Source organism: Coenobita brevimanus, chromosome 50, assembly GCF_032717465.1.
Source record: "Coenobita brevimanus isolate Jiangsu-jjx chromosome 50, ASM3271746v2, whole genome shotgun sequence".
In the NCBI taxonomy this organism is placed as follows: domain Eukaryota; kingdom Metazoa; phylum Arthropoda; class Malacostraca; order Decapoda; family Coenobitidae; genus Coenobita; species Coenobita brevimanus.
Window position 1 is genome coordinate 55076831 of NC_137003.1, and position 21284 is coordinate 55098114.

Sequence of the window (21284 nt, forward strand, 5' to 3'; positions counted from 1 at the left end):
AACAGCATACCTCAAGTCTACTAACTCCCCGCACCACCAACTCACGTAACACAGAACTCGTGAGCATACTAACATTTTATACACAAACCCAAATCGTACATCACAGTATAACTGCAGTATAGCGATGTATGGTATATCAGACCATATCAAGTTTACTCATACCACATAACAAATACCACAGAATATACCACACCATGAGCATACCAACACATATAGCAGCTCATATCACTACACCCCACTTAAACCCATATATCAGCTTAGACATTTATTATATAGTCTACTGGTTACCGTCAAATGATATTACTCAGCTATAAGGAATGTTATATATCAAATCTAACGACATGTATATATGGCAATCAGTATACTTTTATACTTCAAAGAAATATCAATAAATAAGGTCAACCGGCATTACTTATACCAACTTGTCCCTCGGCACTCCAACACACACGCACACACACACACACACACACACACACACCACTCTAATGGCTCACAGAACACAACCTGGTACACTTAGCTTACATTATACCCACATACGACGGTACACTAGTCACAGTAAGACACATACCACTCATACAATCCATCTGCTTCAAGTAACTCTCACTGTCCCCGCATAGTGAACTCAGCAAACCAACAAACAGACCAACTCACACGTCTGGTATAGTGATCACGTACATAACATGCCCCAGCATCTCACAAACAACCAGTGTTTTAATCATTGCACTTAGAACACGGCATAGTTTGGTGGTACGCACACGGCATATGGGCACACTCAGCATGCAGAATACCAGCTTATTAAACTTGGCATATCAACAATTTGCAACCAATATAATATACACAATTTAATCACTCCAATCATCATCATCATTATCATCATCATGACCTTTTTTTTCCACATAAGGACACTCCATATTTTGACAGTCAACAGACAACATTTGGGTCCTACTCATTACCTTCAGCCTATCACCAAACACGCCACTTTACACACGAATTTAGCACGCACATATTATAATACAGAATAACCTAAACCACACAGCATACCCTTTATTATAATCATCGTATCAATAAGCATACCATCCTGTACAACTTGAACCTTTGACTCATAAAACACACACACACACACACACACACACACACACAAGATGGAAGCCTAAACCGTAGCAGTCCCTCACGCACAGCACATTCCAGCATATCAGTCTTCTTTCCCACATAACTATCGGGGTAAATGATCACTTTACATGGCAAACTAAAACACACACACACACACACACACACACACACACACACACACACACACACACACACACACACCAAAGTTTAGATATTCCTAGCAAAATGCAGCGCAAATACCACCTCTTCCACACACACACACACACACACACACACACACACACACACACACACACACACACCAAAGTTTAGATATTCCTAGCAAAATGCAGCGCAAATACCACCTCTTCCACACACACACACACACACACACACACACACACACACACACACACCAAAGTTTAGATATTCCTGGCAAAATGCAGCGCAAATACCACCACTTCCACACTCCTGTAACACCATCATCTCCCTCATCAAACCAGGACACATCTCCCTCTCTTTTGATCATATCCCCAATCGGTAGGGGTGACCTGCAGTTCTAACGGACCCAGGTTCAAATCCCGGCTGGGGCAGGGAACAGTTTAAAGGATTTGAATTTCATTAAATCAGGCTTTACTAATCTACCAGAAGACAAGCCGACATGTCGTAAAAATACCCCCGCTAATACCAATACACCAGTCCTCTATGAGACAGCCCTAGCATGTATTCAGTATGGGCGGTGGGTGTTAGCGCCGAAGTCGTGACATGTAGAAGCGTATGGTATGTAGGAGGACTGCTGGTCCTTGACAGCAGGCTGTGAAGCCTATGCCCAGAGTCGGACACACCCACATACACACACACACAAAACAGGCAAGAATCATATCTCAGATCCAGCCCAAGCATACCTCTCTCCTTCCAACATATCCACAGAATACTCAACACACGAACACCATCATCATGTACTCCACCTCTCCACACCATGCCACGCCCCTCCTCCCCTTGCAACACGCCAGTACAACTACGCAGCAGCTAAATTCAACAAGCATAATCAAGGCCGTCTTGATATACAGGCCCGGAGAAGAGACTGCTGATGTCAAAGCCGATGACCTCAAATTCCTTCAGCCTTTGCCCTTCTCTCATGCGTACTATTTGCTTATTTATGTATGGTCATTATTATTTAATTTTGATTGTGTTAATATTAATATTAGTTATTATTATTATGATAATTATTATTATTTATGATAAACATTAAAAATTACACTTCCCGAATTTAAGGCCTAAAACATTGTAACGAATAGATGTGATCAGATGCAAACTTTATAAGATATTAGGATACCTGTCTGTCTACAGATTATTTATCACAGTACAAACTGAAAATAACTGTTTTACTTGCACGGTAAAATAATACACACAAATCCGGGTTGGCAACAACGTCGGTGGCCCACCTTTTATCCACCTGGATTTTGAATAAAACCCACTTGAATAAACCCAATATTACCGTAGATGTTGTACCGGAAGAGGCTCTTTCCTATGCCTGTGTCTCCGGGCTTCTCAATTTTTCACTATTGTTATAACACAGATGGTGGTCACGTGTGGTGGATATCTTTTCCTTATAACTAAATTTCTGTCTCTGATATTTCCACAATTTATCCAGACATGCTTCAAACCTCTCCACATTGCCTGCCCCTACCACCCATTCCGGTAATTCATTCCAATTATTTACCACCCGGTGTGGGAATGAATATCTCCTCAGGTCCAGGTTTGCTCTGTTCTTGTATATCCTCCTGCTGTTGCCTCTTGTATTGCCTTCCTCCCTCCACTGAAATATCCCACACGTGCAGTTCTCATCGTATACGCCACTGATAATCTTGAAGGTCTCAATCATATCTCCACGGGATCTCCGGAATGTTAATGATGGCAGGTCTAGCTTTTTCAAGCCTCCTCATAGGACAGATCCTTTAATCCTGGTACTATCCTGGTGGCCCTTTTATGAACACCCTCCAGCGCTTCAATGTCCTTCACTAGGTGAGGACTCCATATCTGGTTAGCATATTCTAAATGTGGCCGCACTAAATTTAAATGTTGTTTGGTCTAAATGGACAATGGTCTAAATGGACAAAAGTCCTTCTAATGATCCCCACAATCCTATTTGACCTGTTAATTTTTTCAGCTAAGTGATCGGAAAACTTCAGTCTGTCATCTATCAACACCCCTATATCTTTTTCTGCTTCGGTCCTGCTTATTTGTGTTTGCAAGTGGTATCCATTATCTTCCACTCCAGTTTTCTTCCCTATCCTCATGTACTTGGTCTTCTCAGGATGATAATGCAGCCTCCAATTTTCGGTCCACTTTTGCAGCTCATACCGGTATAGGTCTTCTTGTAACTATTGGCAGTCCTCCTCGTTCTCTATTTCCCTGAAAATTTTGGTATCATCAGCGTACAGGTAGATTTCGCTATCGTTTTTCACAATTTCTGGGAGGTCATTTACAAATAGGACAAACAGTAGAGGCCCGAGCACCGATCCTTGCAGTACCCCATTGGTGACATTTTTCCAGCCCGATGAGATACCATTCACAATAACTTCCTGTCTTCTGCCTGACAAGAAGCTTTTGATCCAGCCAAGATAATTGCCTTCGATCCTACAGCTTGCCACCTTTTCAAGAAGTCTCTTATGAGGTACTCGATCAAAGGCTTTTATAAAATCCCAATATACCACGTCCACAGCCTTCTTGGAATCTACAGCCTCAGTCCAACGATCCAATACTTTAGTCAACTGTAACACAGCTGACCTTCCTGAGACAAAGCCAAACTGCATATTACTAAATAGATCATTATTCTTCATTTCTCTTAACAAAGATTCCATAATCTTGCATATCACACTAGTTAAACTTACAGGTCTGTAGTTTCAGGGCTCCCTTTTATCTCCTTTCTTGTATATAGCTGTCACATGTGTAAGTCGCCAGTCATCTGGTATTTCCCCCTCTTGAAATGAGCTTTTAAATATCTGTAAGGGATCAAGTAGTTCCTCTGTCACTTCTCTCAGTATCCTTGTGTGAATTTCGTCTGGTCCAGGAGATTCGTTTCTTTTTAGTTTACTTAATATCTTAACGATTTTGTCCTTAAATATGTCAATACTAGAGAAAGCTGGTACATCTTTAGGTTTGAGTTTCGGAACTTCTTCATCAGTCTCAGTTATGAATACTTGTGAAAAATGCTCTGCAAGGATGCTTGCTTTTTCTCCATCTCTTTCTGCTTTTGAAGACCTTTCCATATCCACGTACAGTTCCCCAACTCTTGACTTTGTCCTCGTTTTAGAATTAATGTACTGTACTTCCAAAAAAAATTTGGATTTGATTTCGCAATCATGGCAATCTCCCTTTCTTTGTGTTTCAGAGCTTTCCTGGTTTCTCTTTGTACCTGGTTATTTAATCTCCTGTACTCCTTCTCTACCTCCTGACATCCATCTCCTGTAATATTCTTTTTCTTCAGATTTTTCAGTCTTTCCCACTGTCGTTGTTTTCTCTTTATTTTTGACCAAAGCCTCATGTTCTTGGGTAATTTTTCCTTGGTTCTTTTCCTTGTAGTGCTTTCTCCTGCAGTCTTCGGCACACATTCATCAATGATCCCCTTTTGCGGGCTATGAAATATCTTCCATTTACTTTCAATGTTGGGCTCTTGTGACAGGTACTGACTCCAGTCTATGGCAAGTTTCTCCTTCATTTTATGGTAGTTTCCTTTTTCATACATATATACTTGTCTTTTACATTGGTTCTCCTGTTCCTGCATGTCACAATTAAAAGAAATGCAGGCATGATCACTCCTGTCTAAAGGACTATCCAAACTAATGTTTTCAATTATTGATTCATTGTTACTGAATATCAGATCCATTATACTTCCTCCAGCCTCCCCCCTGCATCTACTCATTTCCATTATATGTTGGGTTAGGAAACAATTACAAGCTTCCTCAATCAGCTGTGTGTGAAAATCATTCATGCTTGCACTAGTTGTGCAGTTATCCCAGTTGATGTGAGGCAGATTAAAATCGCCAAGAAGTATTTTGTATTGCACTTTTATATTAACAATCTCTCTCATTAGCTGAAGCAAATTTTTATTGTTTTGATCACTGCTATATGGGCTTCTATATACGGTATTGAGGTAAGGAGTAATCTACCATTGGGACCACTGCCACATTCCAGTTCCAGACAGCAATACTCGCAAAACTCGGTTTTAAGATCCCTTACTCTATATCTTGTCCCTTTCTTTATGTACACTATCAATCCTCGTCCCTCATTGGAATGCAGGTTCACTTCTTCAACATCATAGTTTTCTATATTCTGCAGATGATCTTTCAAACCTGAAATGTTTTCAAACTCTCTAAATCAAGGAGAAAACTTCGGAGGAACCACCACACGTCCACACGTTCATCATGTCTTTCTTGTGATCCACTTTCTTATGTCCACTTTCATGTTTTTAACGCATCTATTGATATAAAATCTGCATTAATTCCCGGGGATTATAAAAATTAGGTATAAATAACCTACACACAGGTAAAAAACTGAATTGCTGAAGAAAGCAGAAACAGTACGGTACATCAAAGGAAGAAACTATAGACACTCTATGTATAATCAGTCAATACTGTATAGGTTAAGCTTCTGACTACCATTGCATTGCATCGCATAATGTGCCTTTTTTTCCTAGGCTAGGTACAGGTAAATATAGCTATATAATTATATAAACATACTGCTATATAACTATATTCCAATCATCGGTAATGTTTTTTTCTCTCTCTCCTCTCCTTGTTAGGTAAGGTCAGATTAGTTTATTATCCATCTAATAGCTTCTACCATAAAACAGAGCAACAACTTTACTTAACTGTAATGGGGACTAAATTAGTTTTATACAAAATAATGGGTATTAGTTTAGAGACTTGCCCAACAGCAATTTTACCGAATTGATATTTGTCATTTAAATAACAGGTTTCTTGTATCATATTTTCATTTCTATTTATGCTCTAACCAGCGCAAATCTCTTTTTAAGTCCCTCTCTTCAAACTATAGGAAACATGAGTATCAATAAAATAGACCCCGGCCTGGCTAAAATTCATATTTAGCTAACAGTTCTTGTCATCACTTAGGCATAAGATTTAGGCGAAGGCATTACATTTGGCTTTGGGCAGACCCATACACATTTTTTCTTGACCTAGGCTAGGCCTATGAACATTCTTCCTGGCCTGGGCTTGGTCTATGCACATTTTTCTTGGCATGGGCTAGGCCTATACGTTTCTTCCTGCCCAGACAAGGCCCACAAATGTTTTTGCTTGGCCTGGGCTGGGCTTATAAATGTTTCTTTTTGTCCTAGGCTAGGCCTATACTTGTCGGTTGATATCCTTGTTACTTAGATATTTCACTGAATACACTGAATTATAAGAATAAATCAAGCTACCATTGAGTAGCCTAGGTTATTTTGCATAGAATGAAGGCATCGGTAACCAAATTAACATCTCAATACGACTGTGATCCACCAAAATATATTCTGCACAGTTAATAAAGAACACTGAGAAACTTAAGCTGTGTTGTAATTTCGTTGCCTAACGTACTGTATTTACGAAAACTAATTTACTGTGACCTAGAAGATATCCACTGTTGACAGTCTGATACCTAAAATTTCATTGAAAATGCTTTCAGTAGCAGCAATGATGCTTTTCATGCATTCTAGTATGGCTATACATATTTAATAATACGTGTATGGCTTACCGTGAACGAAAACCAGATGGGAGAGAGGAAAAATTGGAAATAAGTGGGTGAATTGTTGTCGTGCCTCACTGTTTATAACGTGGCGGGTGGCTGGCGCTGGCGAAATAATACAATGGCCACCGATTGTGACGTCACACTCAGATATTGGCGGGAGACCGGGGCTTGTTCAAATCAAGACGGCCTTGGTACAACCCAACAGCTAAATACAACAGCCAGCACAACCCAATAGCTAAATACAACAACCGATACAACTCAGAAGTAACAGTAAGTACAAACAATACAATATTCCAACAGAAACAGTCAGATAAATATAGGTTCCGTTTGAGAGTAACAGTATTGTCAGAGAGAATGCCTTAACTATCCTCAGGCAAAGAATGATAATATTCCCCTATAGAGCATAATGACATCTCTTGAACGCTCTGGCCGCTGGAAGTTCCCCCAACTGAGTAAAATCGTCCGGTCTTCGCCTGGATAAAGTATGAAATGTGTCGAAAGCACCGAAGGAAAGGATAGTATTTTTGAATGGGTTGTCTTTAAAAAAAAAAAAAAAAATCCTCGCCTTAGTAAAATTTGTTGTTTAGCCTTGGCAGCGATGGAATCAGAGTACGGTATATTTTGTTTCATATACGAAGGGTGATCAGAAAGTAATGACAGTTCGTGCTATAACATGAAAACCTTGAATGATGGGAGGTGGGGGAGCAAGGAGAGTGCAGAGTTGCCTGTCCTTACGAGTTTGAACTTGTCGCCGTATGCCTGACTTTTCTTGTTTTATTGTTGTGAGTGAATGCTTCACTCTTGTTTTTGCTCTCTGGCCAGAAACATGGATTACTCGAAAGAAGGCTGCAGGTTCTACATTTTTACGAGGTGGAAACTGGGAAAGAAAGCAACAGAGATTCGAGGCGAATTATTACATGTTTATCCAGACACTACTCCTTCCCTGGAAACTGTTTCCCGCTGGATTCGTGCTTTCACAGCAGGAAAAACTGAATTGAAAGATGAACAACGCTCTGGACGCCCCCGGACATCCGTGACCGAAGCAACAACTGTCCGTGCACGGTCCATCATTGACGAGGATCCAACTGTAACTCTTAGGTTCTTAGCCTTGGAGCTTGATATCAGTTATGGGAGTGCATATGACATCGTGCATGAACAATTACACCTGAGGGAGAAGTGTTGTCGATGGATACCCCATTTGTTGACTGATGAGCAAAAGGCTGAACGGGTGAGGATTTGTCGTGTCTGGCTTGCTGAATTTGAACCAAATGGTCCAAAACGGTTCTCAGATGTTGCTACTGGAGATGAGTGTTGGATTTCATTCTTCACAACCCATGACAAGCAGTCAAACATGGTGTGGTTGGGCGATGAAGACCCTCGACCTCAGATTTTGAAGGAAGGATTTCGCAGCCGGAAGCGCCTTTTCACCATCTTTTTCAATTCTCAAGGACCAATATGCGTGGATGTGATGCCTGAAAAGTCCACTATCACAGCCCAATACTACACAGACCAGGTCCTTCCACAAGTCTTGGAACACAAGGCCAACACCGCACCAACCCGCCGTCGGTCTCGCCTTTTGCTGCACCACGACAATGCTGCACCCCACAAAGCTCGCCTCACTATGCAGTACCTGGAACAACAAGGTATAACTCTGCTCCCCCACCCACCCTACTCCCCTGACCTGGCTCCCTGTGACTTTTGGTTGTTTCCAAAAATTAAATCTGCCATCGCTGGGAAGCAATTTCATCGCATCCAAGACTTGGCACGGACCGTCAAATTAGAACTCCGAAGTATACCGTCTTCAGAGTACCACTCTTGCTTCATGAAGTGGAGAAAGAGAATGGAACGCTGCATAGAGGTTGGAGGGGAGTACTTTGAAGGAATGTGAGTCATAGTTTGATAGTTCTTCATGCTAATAAAAGTTTATGGACTCACTGTCATTTCTTTCTAATCTCCCCTCGTACCTGAAGTTTACAGTTACACAACGTGGAAGTAACAACGCGCCACCACACCCATTATCTACGCCAATAAACCAAGCAGGGATATCAGAAATGCGTGCTAATGTCATCACCAATATCACACACACACACACACACACACACACACACACACACACAATTTTCACAACCATGTCAGTGCTCACCACCCCAGTAAAGTATGGTACATCACATCAGGGTACCACCAAAGTCACCAACCGACTCTCCACCCGGGAATAACTCTACCACAGCTCCCCATCACATTCCCACCGCAATACAAACTAAAAAGCACTCAAAGAGCGCATACCTCCGCCAGTGCCACTGCCATTAAAAAGGATCCGGATCCGGATTCGTGGAGATATTGTGTGGAATACATAGGATCCGGATCCGTCCCCAAACTTAATCAGTTTTTCCTTGACCCATGGCCCATTGCTCCACAAAGTTTTATTGATATTCATTGGGAAATTTAGGAGATATTATACATAATATCCGGATCCGGATTCGCCACAAAATTTAATCAATTCTTTCTTGGCCCATGGCCCATCTTTCCACGAAATTTCATTGAAATTCATTGAGAACTTTCGGAGATATCATCTGGACAAACACACAGAGAGGCATTGGAGAATGCATAACTTCCTCCAACTTCGTTGGCGGGGATAAAAACATCTACACAGCACTAAATATAACCCCCTCCACAGCACCACAACACATCCCCACCACAATACAAAACATCGGTAGATTACCCCAACACAGCAAGGAAAAATTCCCGCGTCCACATTATCATCAAAACAGCCCCACCACAGCACAACAGTACAATTCCCTCCACAGCAATCTGCCTCCATAGCACTAGTCATAATTCCACTACTACCACGTCAACAGTTTAACGACCGTAGTACAACACAAAAACATAACACCACATCACTAACTATACTCTTTCTTTCTCTCTCTCTCTCTCTCTCTCTCTCTCTCTCTCTGCAAAAGGCCAAAAATCTGGGTCAAGTAAAGGTGAAACTATTATTACCCCCACCACGACTACAGCACAGTATGATCTGCACCGTGGATACCTTCAAGCCAGCCCCATCACAGCACCGCATAACAACTCCATCACCATTACCTGCATTCTGTGTCTCCGCCGGTCCCTGTGAGGTCATCTGCAGGACCGAAATTCTAAAGTCACCCACAACTGATCTCTAGCGCGTTTTGGGCTACAAGGAGGTTCACAATATCGACACATTATTTTATTAGTACTGGCATAAATCGCGTTTTCTACAGATGAATATCGTGTGAAAACAGCCTCGACTCTTATTCTGGATTTAACCTTTAAGGAAAATGAAAAGCAATGCCTTAAACTATGATAAGACGGACAATCTTCAAAGCTGCACTTTCCTCATTAGCACGTACCTCATATTATGTCAAAGTTATTTTCACAATATATTTTCCATGTAAACGCGATTTATTATAGTACTACGAAAATTATCAATGTCGATATTTTGAACTTCCTTGTAGCTCAAAAGCCGCAAGTGGTCAATCCACCTATCCCAGTTATGGCCAACTACTACTGTGGATCTGGAGTTGGGTGGAGGGGGGGGGGTGTTTGTAGCGAGAGCCGTTACTGTGTATCTCGTAGTACTGCACAGGGCGGGTTCAGACGGAGACAATCGTATCTCATCACTATTTAATCCAACAATTATGAAGCTATTGCTAGAAAAATGTGCTATGTTCCAAAGATCGCCTCGCCCGCTTTCAAAAGTCGTTGCTCGCTGCCTCCTCATCTACCATAACGAAGTGGATCGTTATTAATGTCTGAAGCTATATTTTTACATGTATGTGCGTGTCTGCTTCTCCGTACGTCACTGATGTGAACCGATGGGGTGCAAACTCGCGAAAAATCATATGCATTCCAGCGCACTCACAAATCCAGTTAAATGCCCGCCACAGCCCAGTTTCCAACCCGACTCCGATGACAAGCTCACTCCTCCATTAAAAAAAGAATCTCCCCTCCCTCTCCTCCCCTCAATCTCCCCTCCCTCTCCCCCGCTCCCCAGCACAGCCACGCCCCCACTACACGGATGTCATTTCTTTACCTTATGTGTAGACTTATTAAGTTTTTTTTTTTTTTTTTTTCTAATAACACCTTCCTCACATACGTAAACAAGCAAGGGAAAGATGCGGGTGGTGATGATAGTGGCGGTGAGGGCTTGATGATGATGATGATGATGATGATGATGATTGTGGTGAGGGGTAGTAGTGATGGACAGAGAGAGAGAGAGAGAGAGAGAGAGAGAGGATGAGGGCGAGGAAAGTTAAAGATGACCATGGATAGTGATCGTGGAGGGCTGGCAGGGAGGAAGGATGGCAACGACAGAGGCACTGTTAGTCAAACCCTTCACCTCCATCACGTATTTCCCTTTTTATTCATTCTACCTTCGAACCATTTTATTCAGCTGGGAGGAGACTAACTGCAGGGACTGGGTACAGCCTTAAATAACCGTATCACTAACCCACGTCCCTCCCAAGCTGCATGAAATCGTCTGGAAGTAGGAAGAAAAAAACAAGAATTACGTCCAGGGGTTATACAAGCTCAGACGATTGTGAAATGGGTAGGTGAGGGTGGTGCTGGTGTAAGTTTATGGTGAAAAAGGTGAATGGAAATGATGGCTAACTGTGGTGAAGAGTAGATGGTGATGGTAGTGGTGGTGGTGGTGGTGGTGACGGTGGAGGTGGTGGTGATGAGTAGATGGTGGTAGTGGCGGTGCAAGTGAGAGCGGCGGTGGTGATGGAGGAATGATATATATATACTGTATATATATTTTCTTTATGCGAGGAAGAAGGAACCAAAGGCAATGACAGTAGAGCGGTGCTGCGATGAAAGTAGCAACAGAGAGGAAGTTGATAGCTGTGACAATAAGGCATCTGTGGTGAAGGACCCTGGTAATGCAAACCATAGATGTTGGTAGTGTTGACCGTGGTGACAGAAAATGGGGGTGGTGATGGAAGAGGGTGATGTTAAAGGAAGATATGACGGATTTGGCGGTACAGGAGTGTGCTGATGGATTAGGTTAGCTTAGGATGGGTTAGGTTAGTACGTTAGATTAAATTAGGTTAGGTTTCAAAGTACCCAGCACTGGTAACGTAAGATGTGATATTACAGGGAGAAAATGGAGCTCTAGAGAATGAAGTGAGGTGGCGCCCGTGACAAAAAGTAGAGTGGCAGGGATTTTTTTTTTTTTTTTTTTTTTTTGTGTACAATATACGAATCTACTCAATAATTCATTTACATATCTAGGGCTGTGAATTCATGCAGCAATATATCAACTCCAATTAATCATTAATGAGTTTAATTCTGTTACCTTAACTAGGCCCAGATTCCCGTCCTTTTGCAGCTTTTTTCAAGTAGTTCAGTGGCAGAAAAACACAATAGTACGGGTCTACATCTTTCTAAAGCACTTTTTCGCGATTAGCAGCATATTCTAGTGCTATTCTATTGTTACTACTCTGCATTCAAGATGGAGAGATGGCAATTTTAGGCCAAATTAGAGTAGAAAGGGTATAGTTAACCATATCTCGTGACCTTCTCATTACGTATCGACACAGTTTAAAGGAGCTTTTGACCTAAACTACTCATTATCCTGCAGCAATTCACACGGGTTCGAATCCCATGTAAATATCCACGAATATTACGTAGTGTGGCTCATGTGGGGCTGGTATGTTGCTCTGACCACCGCCATCAAGGTGCTGTTTGAAGCTTGACATCACGGTACATGAAAACCTGCTCACCAGTGGCAAGTGACGGTGACTGACAAACTACAACTAACCGCAACATGAAGTAAGTCCACACGTTACTTTTTTACAGCTAGACGTCTTAATCCCAGCAACGGTGGCGGCGAGCAAATTGCCTCCATGTCACTCTGTCCTCTGCCACTAAGCTGCCCTGCCTGCAACTCACACCACCCTCATTCATATACCTCTCCATCCATCCCTCCACCTCATCCACGGTCTCCACCTTCACTTTTCCCCTTCCATTAAATCAAATAAATAAATGAACAAATAAATAAGCATACAACTAAAATTAAACACACCTATACGGCGACCAAGATACTGACAGGCTTGTCTTGTAGAATCGACACTCGTACTAGTAACACAGGTCAGTTCTCCAGCCTATCAGTCTATTATTAAAACACCTGTATGGGGTACCTTCTAGAGTAACTCAAACCCCACCAAGTCCTGTGTTTAAACAAGGCACAGCCCTACCAATCCCGTTTTCCATCCAATGAGAGCATGATTCACCAGCCACACAGGTAAGGGACAGCAGTACAACACAACCAAACTCTTCAATCCTCTCGTGGTCCCAATAACTCAGGTACTCTACTCTCTTTCATTTATCCTCATGTTGGAAGATTTTATTCAGCTGTCATAGGGGTCTGAGAGTTAATGTTGTCAACCTCAATCCTCCCATGGTTGGAATATCTTCGGCAATCTATTCCATCTAATGCCAGACGACTGATTCACTTGAGTGAGTTATGGGAGTCAGAAAGAGAAAAAATAGTTACAGAGGCTGCAACACACCAGCACCAGATATGTTAAGAGATGAGTTGAGGGGTGAGGAAAAATTGTGATGGAGGCGTGTGGTGAATCATGAGAATAATGTAACTTACAGAAAACAGTAAATGGAATTTGTGGTGGTGACATAATAATGCTGGTCAGCCCTGTAGCATTCAGTGTCACTTAAGGATGATTTCCAAAACTTAAATGAGATAACCTTAAGCTTTGGACCTAAGAGATTCGCAAGTATTTTATGGTAGGCGAAGGTCGGTATGCTCAGCCCCTTCACGCAAAATCCCAAGTTTGGAGGGTAATAAATAGCCTCTGGTAACCCCTAGAACATGAGCATTGTCAGTTTCTTCAAGTTACCGCCAAACGATTTCATTCAGCCCAGTATCTTCCCGTCCTCTTACGATTGGGATATTGTAGGTGAAGGAAGACGTGGAAGAAGATAGTGAAAATAACAGAGAAGTGATGATGACAATAGTAAATACTGATTATAATGAACAGGACTGATGGTGGCAGCAGAGCAAGATTAAAGTGGCAGGGCAGAGTGGTTGGCGCTGTGGGAAATGGTCGTGATGCTGCTGAGGGTAATTCTTGTAACCATACTGTTTTCAAAATTGTCATATCCCCATCCTGAATTCTGAGTTGTAACAATAGATTAAAAGTAGAACAGGATGCTAGTCACGAAGCTGTGCTATAAGAAGAATGTAGAGTTGTAGCACAGTTTCTGCCACTCAGCTATGTGAAATAAGCTGCTAAAGGACGAAAATCTGGGCCATGTTAAGGTGATAAAGGGTATAGTGGATGATGATGGTGATGGCGGTGAAAGGTAGTGAAGAAGGGTTATTGTTATGATTGTGGTGGAAGCAGAAGATGGTGATACATGATGTGGGACGGAAGGGTAGTGGTGACAAAGGCTGTAATGATGGTGATAGTGATTGAAATAGTGAATGGACGCACAGTGTTACGTAGATATGGTGGAGACTATGGTGAAAAGCGGCAATGGTGGTGGAGCAAGCACTGTTGATGGTATATGTGATGGTGGGTGTGGCTCGAGGAAAATGATGGGTGGTAGTGGTGGTGAGTGTGATGATTGTGGTGTGGCTGTGGTAGTGAGGGGGGGAGGCTATGGTGGTGATGGTGATGATTATGGTGTGGTTGTGGTGATGAGGGATGAAGGTGGCGACGGCGATGGAGATGGTGGTGATGGTGGTGGTGGTGAAGGGTGGTGATGGCAGGGGCTGCGATGGTGGTGGTGATGGTGATGATTGTGGTGTGGTTGTGGTGGTGAGGGATGAAGGCGGTGGAGGCGATGGTGGTGGAGGTAATGGTTGTGGCAGTGGTGTTCTATGGTGGTAAGGGATGATGATGTTAGTGGTGGTGGTGGTGAGGGATGATGATGTTAGTGGTGGTGGTGGTGAGGGATGATGGTGATGATGACGATGGTTGTGGAGGGTGAGAGATGATGGTGGTGTGGTGAGGAATAGTGGTACCGCAATGAGGAGGTGGTGGTGATGTCGAAGTTTTGTGGTGATGGTGGTGGTGAGGGAAGGTGATGGTGGTAGTGAGCGATCATGGTGGTGGTGGTAGGGGATGGTGGTGGTGTTGGTGAAGGATGGTGGTGGCGGTGATGAACGATGGTGGTGATAGATGACGATGATGGTAGTGGTGGTGGTGGTGGAGGTGTGTAGTTGCGGTGGTGGTGGTGGTGTGTAGTTGTGGTGGTGGTGGTGGTGTGTAGTTGTGGTGGTGGTGGTTGGGGGGGTGTAGCTGTGGTGGTGGTGTGTAGTTGTGGGGGTGGTGGTGGTGAGGGATGATAGTGATGGTGGTCAGGGATGGTGGTGGTGGTGGTGTGTAGTTGTGGTGGTGGTGGTGGTGGTGAGGGATGATAGTGATGGTGGTCAGGGATGGTGGTGGTGGTGGTGTGTAGTTGTGGTGGTGGTGTTGGTGGTGAGGGATGATAGTGATGGTGGTCAGGGATGGTGGTGGTGGTGGTATATATGTAGTTGTGGTGGTGGTGAGGGATGATAGTGATGGTGGTCAGGGATGGTGGTGGTGGTGAAGATGATGGTATGGGTAAGTGATGATAGTGAAGGTGGTCAGGGATGATGGTGGTGGTGGTGGTGGTGGTGGTGAAGATGATGGTATGGGTAAGGGATGATGGTGGTGATGATGATAATGGTTGTGCGGGGTGAGGGATGATGGTGATGGTGGTGGTGGTGGTGGTGGTGGTGGTGGTGGTGGAGAGGGATAGAGGTAACGCACAGAGATGGTGATGTGGTGGAGTTGAGGGATGGTTGTGATGTGGTGTACTGTTAGTGATGAGGGGTGGTGATGGCGGTGAAGGGTGGTGATGGCGGTGAGGGGTGGTGATGGCGGTGAGGGGTGGTGGTAGTAGTGGTATGATAGTGTTGTGTAGTGTGGATGAGGGGTGGTGGTGGTGATGATGAGGGATGGTGTCGACAGCGGTGAGGGATGGTGGCGATGGATGATGTAAGTGATGAGTGAGAGTAAAGAAGATGATGATGATGATGAAAAGTGGTGACAGAAAAGAGAAGTGAAGGTGAAAGGAATAAGATGTAAAAGAGTGAAGGAGGAAGTGAAAATGGCTGAGTAAAAAGGAAGAGTTGGAGTGGAATAGATCAGGTGGAGCGGGAAGTGGAGAGATAAGTGGATTACCGGGAGAGACGGAGGATCGCACGAAATGGAGTCAGTCATGAGTGGATGAGTTGTAGTGGTGATATGTGGATGTGGAGTGGTGATATGGATTGGTGTTAATTGGATGGTGTGGTGCTATGGATTGGTGTTAATTGGATGGTGTGGTGATAGGGACTGGTGTTAATGGGATGGTGTGATCTGATGATATGGATTGGTGTTAATGGGATGGTGTGGTGATAGGGACTGGTGTTAATGGGATGGTGTGGTGATAGGGACTGGTGTTAATTGGATGGTGTGGTGATAGGGACTGGTGTTAATGGGATGGTGTGGTGATAGGGACTGGTGTTAATGGGATGGTGTGGTGATAGGGACTGGTGTTAATTGGATGGTGTGGTGATAGGGACTGGTGTTAATGGGATGGTGTGGTGTGGTGCTATGGACTGGTGTTAACAGGATGATGTGGATATGGACTGGTGTTAATGGGATGGTGTGGTGAAACGATATGGACTGGTGCTAATGTATGGTGTGGAGTAGTGATACACTACTGTGGAATGATATGTGGATGGAGTGAAGTGCTTGTGTGTGGGTAGTGGGGTGATAGGTACATGCAAAAAAAATGGAGTGGAGTGGAGATATGGAGATGGTGTGGTGTATGATGTATGGATAGTGTGGAGTGGTGATGTATGGATAGTATGGAGTGGTGATGTATGGATAGTGTGGAGTGGTGATGTATGCATGGATGGAGTGGTGATGTATGGATAGTGTGGAGTGGTGATGTATGCATGGATGGAGTGGTGATGTATGGATAGTGTGGAGTGGTGATGTATGGATAGCGTGGAGTGGTGATGTATGGATAGCGTGGAGTGGTGATGTATGGATAGTGTGGAGTGGTGATGTATGGATAGTGTGGAGTGGTGATGTATGGATAGTGTGGAGTGGTGATGTATGCATGGATGGAGTGGTGATGTATGGATAGCGTGGAGTGGTGATGTATGGATAGTGTGGAGTGGTGATGTATGCATGGATGGAGTGGTGATGTATGGATAGTGTGGAGTGGTGATGTATGGATAGTGTGGAGTGGTGATGTATGCATGGATGGAGTGGTGATGTATGGATAGTGTGGAGTGGTGATGTATGGATAGTGTGGAGTGGTGATGTATGGATGGCGTGGAGTGGTGATGTATGGATAGTGTGGAGTGGTGATGTATGGATAGTGTGGAGTGGTGATGTATGGATAGTGTGGAGTGGTGATGTATGGATAGTGTGGAGTGGTGATGTATGGATAGTGTGGAGTGGTGATGTATGGATAGTGTGGAGTGGTGATGTATGGATAGTGTGGAGTGGTGATGTATGCATGGATGGAGTGGTGATGTATGGATAGTGTGGAGTGGTGATGTATGCATGTATGGAGTGGTGATGTATAGATAGTGTGGAGTGGTGATGTATGCATGGATGGAGTGGTGATGTATGGATAGTGTGGAGTGGTGATGTATGGATAGTGTGGAGTGGTGATGTATGCATGGATGGAGTGGTGATGTATGGATAGTGTGGAGTGGTGATGTATGGATAGTGTGGAGTGGTGATGTATGGAGAGTGTGGAGTGGTGATGTATGCATGGATGGAGTGGTGATGTATGGATAGTGTGGAGTGGTGATGTATGCATGGATGGAGTGGTGATGTATGGATAGTGTGGAGTGGTGATGTATGCATGTATGGAGTGGTGATGTATGGATAGTGTGGAGTGGTGATGTATGCATGGATGGAGTGGTGATGTATGGATAGTGTGGAGTGGTGATGTATGGATAGTGTGGAGTGGTGATGTATGCATGGATGGAGTGGTGATGTACGGATAGTGTGGAGTGGTGATGTATGCATGGATGGAGTGGTGATGTATGGATGGTGTGGTGTGGAGTGGAGCATGATATGAATTAGTGAAAAGTTCGATGTTCGCGTGGTTTGGGGTGATGATATGTGAGTGATGTGGGGCAGTGATACATTAGTGTTGTGGAGTAGTGATATGGTATGTGCACGGTGTGGAGTATGTGTATGGTGTGGAGTGGTCATATATGCATGGTGTGGTGTGGAGTGGTGATATATGTATGATGTGGAGTGGTGATATAAGCATGGTGTGGAGTGGTGATGTGTGCATGGCAGAGAGTGGTGATATATGCATGGTGTGGAGTGGTATGTGTGCATGGTGTGGAGTGGTATGTGTGCATGGTGTGGAGTGGTATGTGTGCATGGTGTGGAATGGTATGTGTGAATGGTGTGGAGTGGTATGTGTGCATGGTGTAGAGTGATGGTGTGTGCATGGTGTGGAGTGGTGATGTGTGCGTGGTGTGGAGTGGTGCTGTGTGCATGGTGTGGAATGGTGTGTGTGCCTGGTGTGGAGTGGTGATGCGTGCATGGTGTGGAATGGTATGTGTGCAAGGTGTGGAGTGGTGATGTGTTCATAGTGTTGAATGGTATGTGTGCATGATGTGGAGTTATGGTGTGTGCACTGTTTGGAGTGGTGATGTGTGCATGGTGTGGAATCGTATGTGTGCATGGTGTGGAGTGGTGGTGTGTTCAAGGTGTGGAGTGTGATGTGCACATGGTGTGGAATGGTGATAAATGCATGATGTGATGTGTATATGGTGTGGAATGGTACCGTATGTGTGCAAGGTGTGGAGTGGTGATGTGTTCATAGTGTGGAATGGTATGTGTGCATGATGTGGAGTTATGGTGTGTGCACTGTTTGGAGTGGTGATGTGTGCATGGTGTGGAGTGGTGGTGTGTTCAAGGTGTGGAGTGTGATGTACACATGGTGTGGAATGGTGATAAATGCATGATGTGATGTGTATATGGTGTGGAATGGTACCGTATGTGTGCATGGTGTGGAGTGGTGATATAAGCATGGTGTGGAGAGGTGATCTAAGCTTGGTGTGGAGTGGTGATATATACATGGTGTGAAGTGGTGATATATGCATGGTGTGAAGTGGTGATATATGCATGGTGTGAAGTGGTGATGCGTGCACGGTGCAGAGTAGTGATATGGTATGTGCAAGGTGTGGAGTGGTGATATATGCATGATACTGGGTGGTGACGTGTGCATGGTGTGGAGTGGTGATATATGCATGGTGTGGAGCGGTGCTATGGTAAATGCATGCTGTGGAGTGGTGAAGTGTGCATGACACTGGATTGTGATCTGTGCACGGTGTGGAGTGGTGATATGTGCATGGTGTGGAGTGGTGATATCTGATGTGGTGATACTGCGCGGATGGTATTACTGTATGTGGATGGTGTGGTGAGATGTATATGGTGTGGAGTGGTGTGGTATGGTAACACTTGGTATGGAGTAGCGGTAGATGACTGTAACTGCAGTGTTAACAAAAAGAGAGTGTGGACTGGTGAAATGTGAATGATCCGGTGATGTGGATGGTGTGGTGCTAAGAGGAATGTGACGAGTTGGTGATGCTGTATGTGGATAGTGTGATATGTGGATGGTGTGGTGACATGTGGATAGTGTGGTGATATGTGGATAATGTGGTGATTTGTGAACAGTTTGGTGATAAATGGATGGTGGTGAGTGGTGATAAATGGAATGTTTGTTGAAAGTGTGGTGAATGATGGTAGCCTATGTGGATAATGAAGTGATATGGTGAATGGTGATGTGGGTTATATGGTGATATATGGATGGTGGTGAGTGGTGATAACATGAATAGTGTGGTGAGATGTGGATGGTGTGGTGGCATGTGGATGGTGTGGTGGCATGTGGATGGTGTGGTAATATACAAATGTGTTGAGTGGTGATATATGGAAGATGGTGAATGGTGATGGGTGGATAGCCCGGTGATAACGTGGCTGGTGGTGATACTCTGGTGATATAATGAGGTCGGTGATATGTAGGACACAACGTACCTGAGGATCACAAGACGGTAGGCGTGGACTCCATGTCGTGTGGGCGGCGATGGGCGGGCAGACAGACAAGACGGGCGGGTGGATGAGGGGTGGAGGCGGTACAAGGATCCCAATGGACGAGGGTGGAGATAATACAGACGGTGATCCTGGTGGAAAAAAGGGAATGGATCGCGCGAGTAACACGACACTTGACTCGTTCACCACTACTTCACTACTCGTTCATCTTCATGAGGCGCAGTGAGGTGGCATATTCCTTGTTGAACTTGTCGGCAATGATATGGTGTCGTCCATAGCCCATCCCCTCACATACTCGGGTAGGGTGGTCAAGGGTATGGGTGGTGTGGGTGTGGGGTGTGGATGGAGGTGGATGTGGATGGTGGGTCTTGAGGAGGGTCAACGCGCATGGTCTCACGAGGCAGCGACGTGATGCGTGCCTGCCCAAGCGAGGTCCGCAACCGTCTGAACACTCCCCGCCGACACCACCCGACACCGCCACCCGAACAGGCCCGAGCCGGCCCGACACCCACCCTGCCCTGCACCCGCCCTACACACCAGTCGATAGTGCCCACCTCCACATCACACCATATCACACCACACCACACCACACTACACTATACCACACCAATCATTGCTGAGCTACCACACGTTACACCATTTCACTGCCCCAAACCACCACACTGTACACCACATCACCAGTGCTTGTCACACCAAAGCACACCACACACCTCACCTCACCATTCCTGATGTTACCACATGACATTAAACCACACCACTTCTGTTGCTATCACACCACCACACACTACTTCACTGGGCTACATCTCAAACATCACCACACACCACTTCACTAGGCTACATCTCAAACATCACCACACACCACTTCACTAGGATACATCTCAAACATCACCACACCTCATCATCACATGTTACCGCACCACACCACACCATCACTACAGGCTACAACATCACGCCATACCACCAGTATCACTGCTATCACACCACAGCACAATACACCACACAACATCATCACTTATGCTCTGACCACGCCACACACCATTTCTAATGTTACTTTACCACAGCAGCACAACACCACTTACTAAAACACTACACGACATCACCATTTTTTTTGTTTTTTTTTTGCCACCTCACCGCACCACACCACATATATTGTTACCACTTCACAACACTATAACTACCACCACACTGCTAGAAAACGAAGGTAAGAGTTAGATAGTTAACACAGTACCAGAACAGTCATGAATATTCCCAATTGTCCAGATGTTTGGCCAAGAGCATCGTTATCTCTATTCCTAGCTGAACCACTGGATATGCCTAAATGCAATTATGTGTACTCTGACAATGCCATTA

General features: G+C 44.4%; 1 protein-coding gene across 1 annotated transcript in view; it reads right to left on the reverse strand.

Annotated features, from left to right (window-relative positions):
- The window catches only part of para (sodium voltage-gated channel paralytic), a 234681-nt gene extending 214323 nt beyond the window's left edge, over window positions 1-20358 (reverse strand). Inside the window, exon 1 of the mRNA XM_080272415.1 lies at window positions 19920-20358. The gene's annotated coding sequence lies outside the window, so the exon portion shown is untranslated. The remainder of the gene's footprint in view (window positions 1-19919) is intronic.
- Window positions 20359-21284: the final 926 nt, after the last annotated feature.